Raw genomic sequence first — 21,798 nt, forward strand, 5'->3', positions numbered from 1 at the left:
TTCAATGTGTTTCTGTTTTTTCTCCCTCCCCACTTCCCTGGCTCAAGTATTCCTTCTCTACCTTCCATGACTCTTCCTCCTATTTATTTTGACTCTTCACGTTCACTTCCTGTTTACTGACTTACCTCTTTCAACCAAGTCTTTTTCCATTCTTCATTTTACCTTCTCTTTAATGGCCATAACTCACATTTCTCCTGGGAATTTTTACTTGCATCAGTTCTTCATCCTTCCCTTCACACCTTTAACTCACAAACCCAGACATGCACGGACACACACGGCATAAACCTTTAGTGTTATAATTTCACCTTTCATTTTTGTTTTTGTTTTTTTTTGTTTTTCTCTCCAAATGTAACAACTGCTGGAATCCAAGCAGTTGAATCCAACCCCAAGTTCAGGTGTGTCCTGCCAACTGAATTGGACATCCAAAAATTGTCAGTTAAGTCAGGCTATAATAACATCTCTCAACAGCGCTATTAAACTCCAATGTCCCGGCAACCAAATCCTGCTCAGTCATATTAATGTGTTTGTTATTAAAGCGTGCCAAAAACAAATACAATGCCATCACATTATCATGTCATTAAACAGTGTTTCACAGTTTACCTTTGTAAAGGCTCTTTATAAACGTATGAGGTCACATTCAACACAGGAAAAATTGACTCCAAATACTAATAAACTAATAAACAAGTTTACACAAGCCCCCCAAATGTATATGTAACTGTAGAGTTAGGGAAATGTTTGGGAAACTTTAACACCTAGAACAGGGTTCAACAACCTTAAACACTCCACAGCCATTTGGCCCTTTGGAAAACACAGCACTTGGAACCAGCTCATATTTTTATGAAGTACTGTATATACCTAGGCATATATGTTTTAGTGCACAGATGAGTTAGATGGCTGGCTAGCCAGAGTCTGTTGTCAGCGTGATGATTTATCTCCAGGTCTCTCCTGCGTCTTCACCCAGCTCGGTTTTGTTTTGAATTGTTATTTGTTCTCCTGTTTTTTTTTCCCCCATTTCCTCCGTGCCTCAGATTGTCCGTGTGTAATTTATTCTCCTCACCTACTGTTCGTCTGTTTATTTATTTATTTTTTTGTTTAGTTCCTGGCGGTGTTGCTGTTTCTCCTCAGATTTCTCTTCACTTCTTATGATTTGTATATGAAGTCCTTGGAGTGATTCAATGGACATTGCTACAGTATTTATTTCAATGCATTTGTAAAACTTATTTCACTTCATAAAAGTTTTTTTTTCTTTGCTCCCTGGTTACATCCTGACATTTCTGCTCAGTGGTCTGCGGCAAATGCTGTCCGTCATCTTGTCAGTTTTTGGAAGCGAAACCATTGCTAAAGCACATTTTAGCTTTTCACTAAAGCAAGGAATATCATCGTGATTTAGTCTTGCGAGGCCTTGCCATAATTGAAAGTCTGTCACGCGGCACGTGTAGTTCTTCCAATAGAATTCAGTACGTAATGCGGCAAAGTTAGTTTGCCATCTCAGTGTACCGTAGCATCTGTTTCTGGAACGTCTGGCATCTTCCAGTTCGACTATGATAGGAAAAGGAGGTCTGGTTGGATGTGATTTAACCTAGAAAGAATAGATGTATAATAAAACCATCTCAAATTGTATCCATTGCTTAACCCTTTCGCTGCCTCTAATTTCCAGTCTTGTATCGATACCAATGAGGTCAGAACCCGTGAGCCGTCTCGAACATTTGTGTGCCATTTGTCTACATGGGTAATATTACAAAAGATATTGGAATACCAAATAAATATATATATTAAAAAAAGTTTACTCAGCGCTGATAGTTTCTCACTCTCTGGCCCACCACCTTTTCATCACCTTGATAAACTGAAGACAAAGAGCGAGACAAAGAACCTTTGCCTTTATTGACAACAGAACTGAAAACAATTGAATCAATTAAAAACATTGTAATAACAGTCAATAAAGGTCACATCAGTTCACTCCTGCACTCCCTTTAAATCTGTTGCGCACCCTTTGGTTGAATCACATCAATGTCACCGTGTTCCCTAACAACGGTCAGCTTGTTATAGTACAGGGTACAAATACTCCCTTAGTCTTTCAGAACTCATCGGCTATTTCACCTCACGCAATCTACCCCTGAGACCAGGGGTTCTTAGCCTTTTTGATCTCGGGGCCCACCTTTCCCAGAACAAATGTGACCGTGGCCCATTCAAGAAAACCGTATTTAATGTACTTGCACGTAAACAAAACAATACCTTGTGAAATGACATGAAACCATCCGATCATCGCAAATATTTATTTGTCATTGCAAAGTCCAACCAGCAGCAGAACTTGGTGCAAGTCATATTCCAATTTACGAGAGAAAAAAAGAAAAAAAATACACTTGCAAGATGCAAAGTGTTGAGAAGATTGTACATAAAGAATAAAATTCTGAAAAAAATTTATATAATAAAACAATGATAAAATATCATAAAATAAAATTATAAAAAATATATATAACTATATATACAATATATAATACATATTATGAATAATATAATAATACAAATAAATATATTTTCAAAATAAACTCTAAATTAGATATAGGAAAAGTCTAAATGAAAGTATCGCCATACAATTTCGAAGTAAGTATAAAAACTGCTTCGACTTTCATGTGCAGTTTTTACTCTTGTGTAGGTGGCATCTATTTCTTTATCATTTTTTCTTTTATCACAAATTTGCAGCTGTCAAGTAAAATAATGACACACTATGCCACCATATGTGGAAAACGTATTGAAGTTAAGCGTCTCTCTGCCCGCACGGCACAAAGGTCCTCGGCCCTTTGGTTGAGAATCACTGCCTTAGATTCTTTCTCCTCGATTCTTCTTTCCAAATTCATGGCATTTTTCTCTCCAGATTCCCTCCACTGGAACTATACTTTTCTCTGCATACAGCGTGTAGCAGAACTATGACGTCAGGATGGGTATCTTGGACCATTAACCCCACTTGATGATCACATCAGGGAACAGAAGTATAAAAACAAATCTTTTTATACTTCATTATACTTCATGAACCCAGCAGCTGGAGCTCAGTGCGGAACCATCAAACCTGCTGCATAATGAATCAGAGTGACGAAGAGATGAGGAGAACAAGCATCGTCTTCGCTTCCTTCTCCTCCAAACCTTGTCGAGTTCCCTCACCTCTGATTCCTGTTTCAGTCATTCGCTCAGAGAAATAATGAGTGAAACCAATGGAGGAGTCGTGGCAGCGTGTAATGCCATAGAGATAGATTTTAATCAAGATAATGTGCCTGCTAGTCTCATTACAGTTTCACAGAGGCACCAAATTGCCAGAGATCATTTAGCAAACGTGCTGGAAGCCTCTTTGGAGTCGGCCGTCTGGATGTAGTCACTGTCAGTTTGTTTTTATGTTCACTCCTAAAAGGCGCACGCTTACCAGGTCGTCCCATTTCATCGTATTTGTTCAGCCGCTGAAGAGGTTGACTTGTCAGGCGCGGGAAACGCTCGGTGACCGGTCGCCATCTGCTGCTGCGCATCAGGACGCTTTAGAACGCTGGGGAAGACTGAAGGGTTTGGTTTCCTGGGCTAGCTTGCCCATCGCTGAATTGGATTCCATTAGCTGTCATTTTCTGATCATTACGTCTATTCACAGAGGAGCTGCCTGCTAAATGTAGCGCAGCCAATGTTTTGCTTATTGAATTATTGAATGACAGAGATTGACCTGAACATTCCAAAATTCAGAACAGATTTAAGATTTGACATGTGACACAAACTTAGCCAGGACCAACTGACAGTCATTTTTGATGGGATAATGTTAAAAAACATTTGTCACAAGGTTTGCCCATGCGCTCAGGGAAGAGGAAATGTATTTCCCATATCGGCTGTGGAATGTCACCTCTGAGATCTAAAGCCTTTTATTTGAACTTGATTGTCATCAGTCTGACAAATATTATTGAGTGAGAAGCAGCGATTTTAGTTGCTTACTTCAAGGTCTCTTTGAAACATGGATGAATCAGACGCTCCAACTGTGTGTCCATTGTGTGGATGACAAAACAGCACGACAGTCGCGCGCCAGAGATTGCTCTGCCTGAAGTCCTCGGCGACTGCCTTCTTCAGCTGTTTGCTAACTCTTCTCTTGCTGTGGATTCAAATTTAAATGTATTAAATATTTTTTTAAATTGTATTAATTACAGAAGTGTATTTCACATTCTGTATACTGGTGACATTTTGTGAAATTCAGTAAATGAACACAAATACTGTCCCCCAAAACTCCTTTATTGTCGTATATTAGCATATTTTAATAAAAATAATTGGTATATTTGGTATTCAAAGTAACATTATTATTATTATACTATTATACTAATATTAATAAGAGTATAATGGTTTTATTGTTAACACATATTATATCGCTATTTTCAGCTAAGGTTAAAGGTTAAAGCTTTTCCGTTATTCCTGATGCACAAAAAATAAAATAAAATAAAATGTAAAAATACAAGGTTGTTAAGGCATGCCTCCAAGCCTGATCAATTGTACATACCCTGCAGAATGGAGTGGATGGTGAAATATTGCATATGGTGTCCTGCATTTCTGTACTGGCTGCAGATAATCCTTCACATCTGGAATGGTCAGTCGCCTCCATTACAGAGCCAAGCATGAGTTGCTGCATGTATCTAATTGTAATGCATATTGCAAATGATCAATTCAGTCATTCGCAGCGCACAAGACTGAGTTTTGGGATCAACTCACGTCTCGGAAGGATTAATACTTCATGATGGAGGTCACATGACTGGGGCTCAAAGCGCCGTCTCTAATTTATGAGGTGTGAGACCTGGGCCCCAGCACACACACTCAGAAACACACAAACTGGTTGAGACTATATAATCTAGATTTGAAGATTTAAAAGTGGCTGGATTATGCTCATCTGGGGATTTGGTCGACCTAAAATGACGTCATGGCACAAAGATTATTGTTATTGTATTCTGAAATAAGCCCGGTCCAAAAGAAAGTTTGAGGACTGAATATCAAAGTCATTCACCACCTGGAGAACCAGGTGTGGTCATGTTTGGCATGAAAATGATGAGCTTTATCCTCCCCTCTGAGTCAGGGCTCTGCGATTGAGCGCTTCCTCCTGTTGCCATGGAGATAGCAAACATCTACCTGACTCCACAGGTGATGGCAATTAACCATTCACACTTTCCATGTGTTTAATGAGAGCACATCCTCATCACACAAGTGTGACTTTGGTGAGGTGAGGGCGCTCAAAAATAACTAAAAGATTTGCACAGGAATTGAGTGTTACGCTCTCCATTTTTTCATTTGGATACGGAGTCATGTGACAGTCCTGACCTCACCCTCCCTGGGGACCTGGTTGAAGCAACCTGACTTCCACTTTTGGAGGCAGGACGTAGAAGGAGGATAGGAAAGGTTCTGACTAATAAGCCGTTCCTCATCTCACTTCATAGGCAATTCACAGTCTGTCCTTGGCATGTTCCTTCAGCTGGGTTTAAACACCATGAATGCTGAACAATTTACCTGCATTTGTGTCATGGGCTGGTCGCCCTCCTCCCGATGTGAAGTCAGGATTGGCTCTCGCAGCCTGCCACTCTGCCAGACCCAGAATAAGTAGCAGCTAATACAGAGATGATCCAATAATTCACTGCAATCTCTCAGTGACCCTGGCAGCAGCGCTGTCCTCCAGCAGCCTCAGTCATTAGGCAGCTGCTGCTGCTTTCAAATGAAACTAGAAATCAACATTCATTCCAACGTGGCTCCAGTCATCTGTTGCAAAATTAAACCAATTAAACTATTTCGATGAGCGTCAATGTTGACACAGGGGTACGGCAGCGTGATGGCGTTTTAATTAGATGGGTTTTTCTATCCTTCCTTTATTGACATTCATGGTACCCGGTGATTAACAATGTATGCTGCATAAACAAGTAGCTCATTTACCGGGCGGTGAGGAGCATGGAGGCCAGTATTGACAACCTGAGTGTGTTAGCCGAAGGTTCTTATGGTAGAAAGCCACAAGACGGTATGTAAACAAATGATGGTTGATCAGAATTGCTTCTATCACTGCTCCCCTCCTGGACTCACCTGGACTTTGCCACCATAGCCAACACATCTGTAGATGTGAGCCAGGCACTTTACTTCATTCTGGAGCATCTGGACTCCCCAGGATCATGTTTGTGGACTTCATCTCTGCTTTTAACACGATTCTTCCAGCTCTGCTTGAAGACAAGCTTCGCCAGCTCAACGTGCCTGACTCCCTCTGTAGATGGATTACAGACTTCCTGACGGAACCAGAGTCAGAGCGTGTGGCTGGGGACGACTGTCTCCGACACTCGGACCCTCAACATCAGGTCTCCTCAGGGCTGTGTTCTCTCTCCATGGCTCTTCTCTCTGTACACCAACTGCTACACCTCCAGCCACCAGTCTGTGAAACTGATGACACGTTTGTTAAGCTGATGACACCACCATCATCAGCAGACACAAACAAACGTGACACACGCAATTCTTTAGGAAACTGCATTCTCTAGTTGGCTATTATATTTCCTCACTAATCTCTCACCAACTTCTCCAAATGTCAGACCATTCCTTCCTGGTCCATTCCACGAGCTCTCAAAACTATAAAAATGTATCAAAATGTATTTAAAATAATCAAAAGCAAAGTGTCATTAATGGCTTATTTCAATATCAGTGACAATATAAACCCTGCACTTGCCATTCATTTTCATGAAGGACATGAGCATTTTCTCCAGGATGTCCCATAAAGAAATGAACACCTTACATTATTTCAAAATCCTCATTCTCATTGAAACTAAATTATCATTAATTTAGCTTTCAGAAGTACACCATGTATGCTGTACTATACCTTGTACAACAGAAAAGTATCATTGTTAACATGAAAATAATGATTCATGTCGGTCCCGCTGCTTTACATACCACGCATGTGACACTTGCATGTTTTTGCATCATCACAGACAGCTGATGGCATCACTGAAACACTTGCAAGAACCAAGGTCTCACGCAAGTTTTACCTGATTCAGATTATGCTTCAGATAGTTAGATTGGATCTGCAAAGCTTGACCTTACCGCCCCATCACCTAATACTAGGGAAACTGTTAAAATAGGTTTTTAAACTGTAATATAAAATGAGTGATTTTACACGCTAATACATAATTAAACTGTGGAGACAAAGAAATGAAGCACCAAGCAGCAGGATTTACCACCCCGTAAAATGAAAAGTGCATGTTATTAAAATACTACTGATGTGCAAAAAAAAAGGCATTTAAACATCCCATCAATAAATGTTTAAATAATTGATAGCGTTATTAGGCTGGCCTCATAACTTTTATCTTCAGTAAAATAGCCTGTATCATTCAAAACCAACCAATGGGCATGCACAGTTTTGGATTTGAAGATTGGAGTCTAAATTCTCAAACTAAATAAGAATTATTTTATATAAATGTATACATTATCTCTCAAATGGAGGGTCTGTTTATGGGTCACGAGGGCAGCAGCTTTAGAAGGTCGTGCCAAACCTCCTTCTCCCAGGCAACATTCACCAGCTCTGACTGGGGGATCCCTCAAAGCAGTGGGTCTACCGCCGCTCGGCGGAGAAAGCTCATTCCAGCCACTTCCACTATCCAGGGTCTCATTCTTTCTGTCATGACCCACAGCTCATGACTATAGGTGAGGATCTGAATGAAGTTTTATCTGTATACAGAGAGTTTTGGCTCAGCGTTCTCTCACACACAACAGCACAGTAGAGCGACTGCAATACCTGCGACCAACCTCCAACTCTCTTACCCCCCCACTCGAAAACAAGACCCCAAGACACTTAAATTTCTCCACTTAAAGCAGGAACTCATTTCTTGCCCAGAGCGAACAAGCCGTCCATATCCGGTTGAAAACCATGGCCGCGGATTTAGAGGTGCTAATCCTAACCCTGAGTTGCTTCAGACTCAGATGCAAACCAATCCAAAAATCCAGAGAGTGCATCGCACGTAATGGTCAGAAATCAAATGATAGTGTGAATCCACATTGAATTAAATTGTGTCGATGTGTGGTCACTAGAATGGTTTGGGAGGAATGCAGCGAGATAGACAACTAACTTATGAAGGCAGACGGAGGAAAACATTCTGTATGGATCACGTAAATGGGAGCAACTAAAAGGTTTGAGTGACGAAGCTGTTCATGAAAAATGAGTCGCAACAGCTGCTGAACACTCAGATTGGCCATGGAGAGATTGTTTCATGCTTTTTCTCTCTTGACCATCCCTAGGTTTTATCTGTTATCCTACAAATTGAGTTTTGTGAAGCATCGCCTGACAACTTAATGGCATTCCGTTTGAAGAGACAATTTATTGGTTCATCACCCTTAATTGTAGCTAAAGTGCTGGAGATTATTGCCGCGTCATTGCAGTCAGGCTGCACGCCGCCATGTGAGGTGCCAAGCTGACCATCAGCAGCAATTACCTCTAGTTGAAGAGTAGACAGGGCTGACCTCCGCTGAGTCATGCTCGCTTTTATCCTATTTCACAACGCACATCTCAGGAGGTGATGTTCTCCTTCACCCTTTTGTTCCTTCCGTGTCGCCAGCCTCCCAGCCCCACCATGGGTCTTTGGCCAGGAAGCTCATGAGATACTTGAAGTCGGGGCCATTCAGTCACACCACTGTTTCATGGGAGAAGCTGAGCTTGGGGACCAAGCTGTGTACCTTCATGTGTAACCTGCTCATAATCTCTGGGTAGCCACCTGAAAGGACGCAATCATAAATGTGTGAAATGAGCTTCCTTTGGTGGGAGGACAGTTATTATTAAAAAAATATTCAACTATTCTGAAGGAACAACTTTCTCTATGATAAGCCAGTTTATTGGATTCTACATGGGAAGAGGACAACTGCTGACTCTTTCACGGCGTACTGCAGCCCATTGTAGCGTCTTCCTAAATAAAAACAGAGATGTCTGGTAAGGCGAGCCTTTAATAATTGATGGAAGTCAGAACGTATACATACTCCTATGTGACGGGGTCCTCAGTGATGCGTCACTTTCTTCCCTCTCAATAATTCTGACCAGCGACAAAGTTTTATTATTATTACTGTCGGTCGCCGGCTCGGCGTGTCGTGAACTCATGTTTCAGTGATAGAGCCATTCATAAAAGCCTGACCCTCATGCTCCGGCTTTAACAGAGTCTGGGCCGGACTGTTAAAGGGCCATGTATGACATCACCGGCACAAAGCTGCAAAGGGCGTCCAGTATAATGAACCAGACCATTGCCTAAGAGGATTGAGATCACCGAGAGAAAAGTGCTCAATTTGATTCAATCTGGTGTTTGCTTTTCTTTTGTATTCGACCTAAGAGGACCAGCTGTGGACTTGTTTTCCACTCCCTTGGCATGTCTATATGCTTTAGTCCATGATAATTACATTGAAATTATACAATCATTTGACAATGAAAATGATTCACTGGGATTTGCCCCATTGATGGGAAATGGTCCAGAGAATCGCATGTATATAGAATGCAGTGGAAAGAAAGTTTAAATAAATATGAATCAAAACAAAATAAAGTTGAATGCAGATCACTGTGAGAAGAAAAATCTAAGATTGACCTCATCTGTCCCTTGCAGAGATGGAAGAAGTAAAATGTTACTGGCGTGAAAGTAAAAACTAAGAAAAAAACAGTGTAGTGAAAGCGAAAGTTGAGATATGTACTTCAGTAAAAGTTGAAAAGGACAATATCTTAAATGTAACTATAAGTATATCCCCCTTCATAAAATCATTGCCAACTGCCACAGTAAATATTGCTCACTTTTTTTTTTCAGAGTTCAGCTTGAGTCAACCTTTTTCCTGCTGAAGGAAGTGCGCTCTAGACAGGAGTGTTTTTCTAAATAGAAGCTAATGGAACAGATTCAGTGCACTTGGCTGAAACTCAAGGACTGTTTATTTTATCTCATCTTGAATAGAACCGTGGCAGAGTAAACATACAGATATTTGCCATAATACATAGCCAAGTAAAAGTTCCAAGTAGCCACAAAATAATTTAATAATAACCAAGTGGACTACTCATACTCAAAACCAGACTGTCATGATGCAAATCCTCCTGCAGAAGACTCGGAACAGCAAGTGTAAAAATTATAACAGTATTTATAGAAAACGTGACACAACTCAAATGAAGAGCGGAACACACAGGGTGGGGGAAAAAACCCGAAACAGAGAGCAGGTGAGAAAATGCAATGCCAAAAACGGGGACAACAAAAACGCACTCTGACAGAACAACGAAAAGCACACACACAAGGGAAAAAATGAAAGAACAGAAAATGTGAGAAGAAGAAGAGAAACTGCGATTGCAGGATTGGTCCCAGCTGGGTGCCATTACTGCAGGAGTGGCAAAAGGTGTAGCACGGGAAACAGAACAAACAACAACCGAGATTAACAAAATAAAAGCACACAAACACAAACATGGCATATATTTAATTGCAGTAGTGAGATTTGTTCAGTACCCTCCTACTCTGGTACCTGGAGTGGGTTTTGGGCTCTAGAGTCTATTTCAGTTTCCCAGATCACGTGTCAAACTCACAATGATAATAAGGTATATAATAAGGTCCTATTTTTGCACATGCTTATGCTTGCTGTATTTTGTCGCTATACTGTACAATCTCAAACGAACAAACAGAATATGAAGCTGATATGATTCAGTGCTTTTCAACCCTTTTTAAGCCACAACACACTTTGTTCTTTTAAAAATTTCCAAGGCTCACCAGCAAAGGAACCTCAGCCTTTGTTGAAAGTCTTGTAGAAAATCACTTTTACTTTGTGAAAGATTGTAGCTTCTGACACACAACACAACAAAAATACATTATAATTTGTTCATGTATATATTTTAAATAACTGTTCTGAATTTATCACAATATCTTTTGTCGACATGTTCTAATTGTTCATGACTGAGTGTCATCATATGACCCACCTCTGTCTCTGGACAAATTAAGTGAAAGTGGATCATTTTCTACGGCACACTAGTGATATAAATAGTAGAAAGCTAGCCACAAACAAAATCATCTTCATAAGTCTTCACTTACTCAGTGATAGCCTTGGGTTCCAATGCCACAGAATGCACTGAGATGCACAAAGATGAACCAGACTCCTGAATGAAAGCCATGTTTAGAAATAGTACACAATACTTCAAGGGCATTCGGTTTAATGATTAATGTGTGTGTCTATTTCTGCTTCCTGAATATATGACTGCACAAAGATTTTAGTTTGAGGACGTCTTATGTGCCGCGCGAGTGGAAAATGGAGGAATACAAAACAGTCCTAAACATCTGATCTTCTCCTTGTTTCCTGACTCACCCAGGGTTTTCCAAGATGAATTGTGGGTCCTTTTTTTTGACCCTGAAAACAAAGCAAAACAGACTTTTTCAGGTGGAACAACTAGCTTTAGTTCACAGACTATTCTGAAACACTCAAGTTTAAAAACAGTCTAATTATATTAGTTATTTTTCACTCACCTTTTTCCGTTTATTCATTTGGTTTGTTTAAGGTGAAAGCTATTTATTGCCGCTGTGTGGCTAGAAGTCGCAAGGCTGTCTGAGTCTGCGGGGCAGAGCTCACCAGAGATTGCTTGCAGAGTCATGACATTGTGATGAGCTCATGTAGGGAACTTCAACCTGTATCCCCAGGCAGCGGCAGGGGCAAGGACAAATATTAAATCTGAAAAGTTTTGGAATGAAGGTCGCGACCTTTTCTGCTGTGTAATGGTGGCTACTTCAGTACCAGACCTTCATCTGCCTCTCTTTGTTTTTGTTTTGTTCGAAACACAGAGTGTGTGTACAGAAACATGACCCCATCACAGGAAAAACTACTGAAAGTACAAGCCCAGATTGTCTAACATTTTTTTAAGAGTTTCAAGTCAGTTCAGTACTACCACACTAAACCGCAAATAAAAATTAGACTGAACTGAAGCAGAGACTGGTATATACAATTTTGTGATGAGGCTTGGAAGGAAATTGAAGGACGCAACATGTGTTCCTGATGGAGGAACACAGCGATCCACCAGGACATCTCACTTTGCTCCATAATATTTACATCACAGACACTTTGTTTGCATCTGCTTCCTCTGCAGAAAAATGAACCGAGTCTCCTTTTATTTACATCTGTTGGACACAGACCAGAGGTGGAGGACACCTCATCTGACACTGATGGAGTCCATGACCTGAGATAGGTAATGCATTGTTTATCTCACATGCCGCTGGACCTCATGGAACAATTGATCACTGTGTGCATTTGTTGTGGTTCAACCTCAGTCAAGGATTGGTTGACAGCACAATCAAAACAGATTTCTGTCTCCTGCATCAACAATCAAGTGGTTGCGTCTCCTACAGTACCTGTAACAGAGTACCATCTTCTGCTGCCACTGCCAACACTACCACCACTACGCACCATTGCTATTAGTGCTACAAAAATTTCAACAATGCCACCTCTTCTTCTTCTTCTTCTTCTTCTTCTCATTTAAATTGAGCAGTTCTGCAGATATAAAAGTTTGTTTTGATCCTTTTCCAGATTACATATGCAGTCTTTGTAGATTGGATGCAAACATTTCACCATCACCACAATCCCCAAAAGTACACGTTAATGAGGAGCTTTGTGAACAGGCCCCATTATCTCCAGTATATTTCAGATATGTTAAATCAGAGTCAAGTGGTTTATGAAGTATCTTTGTCAACATAGGATCAGCAAGGCTTCAATAAAGATGTATGTATTTTTTAAATTCACATTTTTGCAGTAAGAGATCTATGTAAAATTAAATGGGACAATATTTATATGAGTGAGTCTCGGCCATTTCGCTTGCACAGTGGTATAGTGCAGGGGTTCTTGGCCTTTCTGATCTCAGGGCCCACCTTTCCCAGAACAAATCGTCCCGGAGCCCGTTCAAGCAATAGAACTGATTCATTACTCTAGATTTCATTTCATTTACACTTAAAAAAAACCCTTGTGAAATTATATGTAACCATGTGATCATTGCAAAGATTTTTATTTGTCATTGAAAAGTCCATCCAGCAGCACAACCAGGTGTAAGTCATATTCATCAAATTTACTAAATTAAAAAAAATAGACCTGATGCAAACTGTTGAGAAAATTGGAAAAACTGAAAAAAAAAAATCTGAATAAAATAAATGTAATAAATTCATGTCTAAATATCATGACATAAAAAATATATTTGATTTAAACTCCACAGAAGGTATAAGTAAAGTGTAATTGAAAGTACCACCATAAAATGTTCTTAATAATTTTAAAACTTCATTCATGAACTGTCACCCATCACTTTCTTCATCATTTTGTCTTTTCAAGATCTTCTCCATGGTTATTAACTGTCACAAATTTGCAGCTGTGAAATCAGTTCAGTGACACACTACTGCCATCATACAAGGTTAATATATTAAAACTGAGTGTTTTGCGGCCCTCACTGCCCAAAGGTGTAAAACCAAAAAGACTTTTAGCGGCCCTCTAGGAGGCGCTCGTGGCCCAACCATGGGCCCCCGGCTCTATGGTTAAGAATCAATGGTATAGTGGTTACTGCTACAGCCTCACCGCAAGAGGTTCAACTTAACAGCTTAGTGTCGTATAGGTCTTCTCTGAGCACCCTGGTTTCCTCCCAGTGTCCAAAACCTTACAGACATGACTCTGATGTGAATATTTGTCAAGGTGATGCTAATAAATTTGACACAGTAAGAAAACGAATGCAATTACTGATGCATCGGATGCCGGTAAATTCTCTCCTTAACTGGCTGTGAGGTCACAAATTCATAAATTGCTGTCTTTAAAAGTGTAAACATACATTTGTCAGGCCAAGCTTCTCACTGTACCTGGATCCCGTGGCTGTATAAATGAAGAGCTTTGTCTATCTGGCTCATCTGACTCAGTCGACCACATTACATTATCCCTTATGGTCAGTTGCTTGACCCTCAATAGAGCACTAGTTCAAATACTCTTGAACCCATAGTGTTACACTTGCATTGTGGAGGAAACAAAACATCCTCCTGCAGAACCCTCAACCATATGGCCACCACTCCGAATCCAAACCGTGGAGCACTTTCAAGCCCACTTAAGTCAGCCGTCTTCCCACATTAGGACCCACCAGAGGAACACCAGTTATCTCAAACGTGGCTTCTTGACGTGAATCGTCAGCATCAGTGGGATTAAAACTGCCAATGGCCACTACAGACAGACAGCAGTCTGCCTTCCTTCCTGATCATTCCGCTTCAGTTGTTTGCACAACACTAAAAGTCCCAGTTAGGATCCAGCCATCTGGAGAACAGCGTAGTTAACAGGCAATTTACGTAAGCTTTCAGGAGAGATTTGGGAGAGCATGTGAAAAAGCTTTACCTGTACAGCAAACATGGGCAAAGTGTGGTCCCCTCTGTATTTTGCATGGCCAGCAACAGGATTGAGGAAAACTGGCACATCTAACATCCTGTTTGGTGCTGCATTTTTATTTTTGTACTTTTTTATTATCCATCACAATTGTATTTTTTAAAAAAATTCATTTTATTCCTAATATTTTACTTGCCCTTTGTAATTTTCCACATATATCAACATTAATATTTAATGTTTTGTTAAATTATTGTAGTAAAGTATTTCTTGTATTGTAAAATACATACATACATATGTACATTTATGGCAAATAATAAATTAATTTAAATGAATATATATGTAAATTTATATACTATATATATATTACTTTATATATTACTATATATATTCTGTGCTCTCTTATCATCATTCATCCACTGACTTCCACAGGGTCCTTTTTGTTCATTTGGTCTCTGTCATTTGTCGTCCATCTTCTCCACCATCTCGGTTGTTTGTCATTTAAACTGCAGATATTGATAAGGATTCATCAACTGAATGGTATGTAATATCACCTCAGTGTTTGCGTTTATTCACTGAGGACCATGTGCCAGGGAGACTCCAGTTTTATGGCATGATCATCTGATTTATCATTATTTGTTTTCTGTACAGTCTTGAGCTGACAATATTTGTATTTCTGCAGCTTTATTCTATCTGTCATTTTGTAAACAGAGCTGGATGTTGTTGTTTTTTTTTTGTTTTTTTAAATTTTGAAATAGCTCAACGTTAATGGAAACAATGCTCAAATACTCTGAATGATACCATCCTTTTCTTTCACTTACCACATCAGATATTGGGGATATCTCTATGGCAACAATGAAACTATCCAACAAAGGTATAAAACTCAGTTATCATCAGCAAATATTGATTAGTATTTGGAGATCAAAGCTGAAAAGTTTCCTGCATGCACCACAGCATCTGTCACTGTCTGTCACAGCATTTTTTAAAGCACAGCTGTATTATTATTATTCACTCTTATCACTAAAATTAAAAGCGTGCGGTGAATTTGTGAAGTTGTGTCTCTGCTAAAACTGAAGTGTTTTGATTGACAGACGGAAGTTAATTAAGCCATTTCATCTTCATAATTCCGGTCACATCCTGACGTAGCATTGACAGTTTCATCACGGTTGTCAGGTCCGCATGGGCCCTTTTCCACTTGTGGTCTCACACTGACGCGTGTTAATGAATGATTTGTTTATTTTGAACAAATCTCTGGGTGTCGTTTGTTCAGTTAATTAGCGCGGCCATGTCAAACTCAATTGCTGATGAGCAAAACAAAAAAACAAAACAAAACAAACAGAGAACAGTCAAAGTTACCGTGCACATTTTTTAAAAAAGCATATGAACTCTATGAAAATCTTTTGCTCATATGTGGGTTACCTGTCTAGTTCAGCTGTTGCGATGCATCGTGCTTTATAAGGCGGCCATTAATAATACATTATAGGCATCTATAGACAAGCTGCAGCACTTTTCACAAAGGTGAGAATGGGCTTGTGAGCTGAAAAGTTTGTGAAGCTATGAATTAAATGATGGTTGAGTGATTTGAGCAGTGAAAACCCTTTCTCTCTTTGATCATGTCTTTCACATATTGGATGAATGTCGCTTGGTTTGTTATCCTTTGCTCTATTCTATTCTTCTATTCTTTATCTCCGCATCCTGCATTCCGTCTTACTGCGGCTAACTTCATTCCTTTCCTTTCTAAGACATACCTCCAACTCTCTAGCTTATCTTCCACTTGCTCCCTGCTCACACCACAGATCACAGCGTCATCTGCAAACATCATCCAAGTGGTGCAATCCAACCTCCACCTTGAACACCTGCAGCACACCTCACCTCTGTCTGACGCCAGGCATTCATGTCTTGCACCACACATACTTCTCTGCCGCTCCAGAATCGAGAACTGCCACCTGTCCTAAACACTTCCAGACCTCTTCAGGTGTATCATCAGGGCCCACTGCCTTTCCACTCTTCATACTCTTCAATGCCCTTCTCACTTCAGCCTTACTAATCTTTGCCACGACCTGATCTACGATGGTCACTCCTTCTACTCTTTGTTCTCTTTGTTTTCCTCATTCATCAGCTCTTCAAAGTATTCTTTTCATCTCAGCAACACTTCTGTTATGAGTCAAAACATTCCCCTCTCTATCCTTGATCACTCTACCGTGCTGCACGTCCTTCCTATCTCTATCTTTCTGCCTTGCAATCCTGTACAAATCTTCTCTGCTTTTGCCCTCTTCACCTTCCTCACCACCATGGTCATCCTGCACACTACCATCCTATGTTGTCTGGCCACACTCTCACCCACTACTACTTTACAATCACTAATCTCCTTCAAGTGACACCGTCTACACAAGATGTCATCCACCTGTGTGCTCCTACCTCCACTTCTGTATGTCACCCTATGCTCCTCTCTCTTCTGGAAGAAAGTATTGCCCACAGCCATTTCCATCCTTTTTGCAAAGTCTACAACCATCTGACCTTCAGTGTTCCTATCCTGGATCCCAAACTTTCCCATCACTTCCTCGTCACCCTGCTCCGAAGCTTCTAGCCTCGGTACCTTTCCACTTGGTCTCCTGAACACACAGAATATCCACCTTCCTCCTCTGCATCATGTGAGCCAACTCTCTAGCTTTCACCTGTCATAGTTTCCACATTCAAAGTTCCTACTCTCAAACCTATTCTCTTGTCTTTCCTCTTCTCCCTCTGTCTACTGGCACACATCCCCCTCTCCTTTTCTGTCTTCGACCTAGTAGTCCAGTTTCCATCAGTATCCTTCCGGATTAACAGCACTGATGGCAGTCGTTGTTGACCCGGGCCTCAACCGATCCGGTATGGGGTTCAATACTCACCTTCTAAAAATGGTAGTCAGCATCACTCTCGATTTCAGCACCTTTTAAATGGGACCTGCTAATGTGATGTTAAAGGGTGTCCTGAAACTCTTTACCTTCCTGGACTTGAGTCCATTATTTGATCTAAAGGAGGATCCATCTTGTCAGCGAATGTGCCAAGTCTCTTCCTTAACTCTAGGCCCTTTCAAGAATTGGAGAAAACGTTTGCATCACAGGAAGTGTCCTAGAAAACAGGCTTGGACGTTGTCAGTCTCTCTTTGTAAGTGTCCTTCAGCAACTGCAATCCCCCTTAATGATGGGTTTGGCACTCTCTCAGGGTGATGGGAGACTGGGCCATATTTTCATCAGCAAGAGCTCTAACCGGTGTCCAGTCAAATAACAAAGTGCTTAATGGAATTGCTGAAGGCTGGAAAGTTCCATTGGACAGAGATGACGGGAACCACTTTTTTTGTCTTAAGCATGGTGCATAAAATAGTTTGTGAGGAGTAGCAAGACAGAAGTTTGTTTAACGTATTTATTACGTATTCAGAGGCCGCCGTAACTGGTCAGCTCACTGTTTTCCATTTGTTTATCAAACATTATTAGGTTTAATATCTGTTTGGTGGGTGTTTTCATGCCGCAGTCCTCTCATGTTAAGACTGGCTTTTCATTTGCTCAAAAAAAAAAGGATCAATTTCAGAGGAAATTGCTCATCATTTTCAGATGCCAAAACTAATTTTCACATTGTCTCGGAGACATATGGCACATGAGTCATCACACCGGACCATCTGACTGCCTGCGTGTATTCTATCATTCAGCTTCCAAGCTCTCAAATAATCAGATAGATCTCAGAAGAAAATAGCTTCATCTAGATGATGGAAGAGAGGAGCATTCATCAGAGCTACCTGAAAGCAATTCTTAGAAGTAAGGATGGCAAAGACCAGGAATACACACATGCATCAGGTGACTGGAGAGAGCTGAGTATGAAGGCCAGACGGAGAGGCGGATGGATGGAGGGATGGACGGAGAGATGGACAGAGGGTGGGAGGAATTATGGGAGGGATGGATTAATGGATGGTTGGACGGAGGGATGGATGCCTAACTTGTTGAAATATATGCTGTAAATTATGATGGGTAAGACCGTCATGCCAAACTAACTAACCAGTCGAATTACTGAGTTGTAAATTCATTTAAGAAAACCAATATGAGTCCCTGTTTAGCTACTTGTGAGGGTTTAAAAATGAAGGGTGCATCATTGCAAACTGGCAGCTGTTGACAGCAGAGAAGAGAGAAGAAACAGCTGGGCAGGTTCACCTGCTCCACTCCTGTTGCGCAAATGACCAGTGGGCTGTTTCTGTGACATGATAACTGCCTGGACCAGAACATATGCTGCCCTCCTGGCTGAACAGGGATGTGTCCTCCTGATATCATTACAGTTCTGTTGGCAGCAGCTGAGAATAGGCTGGTGAGTTTGTCCTTCGGATTCCTTGCCGTATGGATGCAGCCACTGAAGAGCTCTCAAACGATGGCATGCTGTCCAAATGAGTATTAGGTGTACAATGAGTGACTTAAAGTCCAATATAATCTCATAGTTTCCCATCATGAAACAGTAAATAAGGCTATCTATCAGATGGTTTTATAAGGGATGCAAGCTGAAGAGTGTTAATAAGGGTGTTGTTGAAAGAGAAAGATCCAGCGTTTACTCACATGGCAGTGGAACTTAGACAAAGTTGTTAATGAGAGAAAGGCCAACACGGTCATCTCAATTCGAGAGAGCGAATCACAAGCTTGCGGTTTTAGGTGTGTAAAAGCTTCTCTCGTGCGGTGTTGGGTGCAGCCACCTACTCACTGTGAACCCCGCGCTTGTTTTCTAGCCACATCCTGCTGGGACTATGCATTGCTCTGTGCTCCCTTGGAGCCCGCTTTATGATCGATGGTCACTGTCCTCCTCAGTGTTCCCCACTGTGGGCCAGATGAGTGAAAAGCCAAGTTGCACCTTTGCAGGATGTTTTGGCTCCTCAAAAATGTAGTTTGTTCGGTATGAAAAGGACCAACTAAGGTTGCAACAAGTGTAAGTGCAATTAATACGAATGCAAATACTTCAAACAACTGCATTGTGTCTCTCATGAGAGACGCGGGTGTACTGAACCTCTTCTGTTGTGGCCTTGAGGAGCATTTTGCTAAAACCATCAAGCCACTGTGACTGACCAGAACTACACGTACACACAGGTTTGTCACACCATCTTTGTGGAGACCGCTCATTTCCATTACGCTTTTCCCAGCCTCTCATCCTTAACATAACCATGACCAACAAATGCCAAACTTCAGCCAAACCTAAATTGCAGTATAATGTCCACACACTCATGTTTGCATTGCTATCCCTGAGGGGACATTGTGAGGTTTCTCATTGCCATGTTTCACTCCTAACTTAACCCTCCAAAACACATGGCTACCCTTAACCAGTACTCTGTACCAAACTGAAACCTAATTTTAATGACCCAGTTATTTAGAATTCTTCATTATCAAATTGAAACTTAACCTCATGGGGTCCAGCCAAATGGCCTCACTATGTCATACGGTCCTCACAAGGGCAGTTTTTGTCAGGAATTGGTCCCCACAATGCAGGATAAACAGTCACACACACACACTGGCTTCCAGAAAATAAACTATTTCATAATTTAGACTTTTCGGAATATACATAGCTATTAAAGAAAACTATTCATCATCAGATCAGAAACCTAAGCAGAAGAAAATGTGAAGCTTGGGAGGCTCCATATCAAATGAAAGGGGACTTTCTGATGTACACAAAGTCTCTAGTTGTGACTGGAAAAGTGAAGCACCACATGAAAGTGGGTTTGAAAGCCTCTTAATCACATGCACCCTCAGATGCATCTAAACAGTTGTTATCGTCAAAGATGCTGTGATTGCATCACTGTTTTGTCAGTGAAGGGTTTATGATTTCACTGTGTTACAAATATTCTGTGAGGCCATTGTGTATAGCAGCCGAGTGGAAGCAAACTTCAGCAAACAATGTGAAAGAGCATTTCCAACTTCTCTGTCAGTAAAACATGTTATATGTATAATATGGAGACCTCTATGTCTACATGATGTGCCATACTGTTGCTCTGTTTTTAAATAATTGTCAAGAATATATTTTGCAAACAGCTAGTGAAACTGCACACCTGAGCACTACACAAGTCACACGAGTGTGAATTCAATGGATCATATTTACATAAGCTTAAACATCAGTGCCACAGTGAAACTCTAAGAATTCTGACTTTTAAAACTTTAACATTCAGGCTTTAAAACTCAGACACACTGATTTAAAAGTTGGTCATTTTGTGACCAAGTACTGAGATTAGAATTCAGAAATTCTGACTTAAAAACGTTATTTGAAGATTACTACTTTAAAACTCCACACGAACCAGGTCCTCCACATCGAGAGGAACCAGCTGAGGTGGCTCGGGCATCTGATCCGGATGCCCCCTGGACGCCTCCCTGGGGAGGTGTTCCGGGCATGTCCTACCGGGAGGAGACCCCGGGGAAGACCCAGGACTCGCTGGAGAGATTATGTCTCCGGTCTGGCCTGGGAACGCCTCGGGATCCCCCGGGAGGAGCTGGAGGAGGTTTGTGCGGACCGGGAAGTTTGGGCTTCCCTACTCCGAATGCTGCCTCCACGACCCGACCCCGGATAAGCGGCAGAAGTAGGTGAAGAAGGTGAAGGTGAAGGTACTTTAAAACTTGGAAATCATGATGTGTAAACTTGAAAATCCTGTCATTAAAGCAGAAATTCTGCAATTGTAACTGAAAACATTGTGAGATTAAAACAGTGGAATTGTCCTTTCAACTCAGAAAATCATAACATGGTCAGTTTAAATGCCATCTTTTTGTTTGTCCCTAATGTGCCAGAGAACAGACCGTTTTAAATGTACTTTAAAATTGGGGTCCAAACGTTCTCTTTAAAAAGGAAATCTTGAAATTAGCCTTTATCTTTAGTTATTTAATTTGAATGGGGGTTTAACTCATTTGTCATGATGCGATGTTTATTTCTAAGACAAATTAGCACCAAAGTACTAAACACAGTGCCAAAGCTGTGTATAAAATCCTTTAAATGAAAGAGGCCTGATTAGTCTGCAGAAAGTGCCCATTTTGGCAGCTCCCTCCTCCGATCAATGCACTCAAACTGCCATTTATCCCTGAGCTCTGGGAAGTGACAGGAAGACTGATCTCTTTGCTGAAACCAGTTTTCACAGAAGCTGAGCTTTAGAGAAAAGATCAGTGGAGCCGATGCTCTCTTCCATTTGATAATACCAAAGCGGAATAGAATGTAAAACAATCAAAGGGCGTGTAAAGTAACATACCAGCCACTTCACGGCAGGCAGCCACCCTCAGTCTTTTCAATGCTTCATTCTGGAAGTAAATGAATTCGCATGGATTCCGCAAATGGTGCCGCTGTCACCTAATAGTTACCAACTGAGAAAGAGAATCCCTGCCTTTACAGTCATTGTAATCACAGTGGTGGCAGCTGAAGTATATCTGAAATGAAGAACTGAAAGCCTGAGAGGCAAATGAAAAAAGGGCCTTTTCTGAG

Source organism: Synchiropus splendidus, chromosome 9, assembly GCF_027744825.2.
Source record: "Synchiropus splendidus isolate RoL2022-P1 chromosome 9, RoL_Sspl_1.0, whole genome shotgun sequence".
Classification (NCBI taxonomy): Eukaryota; Metazoa; Chordata; class Actinopteri; order Syngnathiformes; family Callionymidae; genus Synchiropus; species Synchiropus splendidus.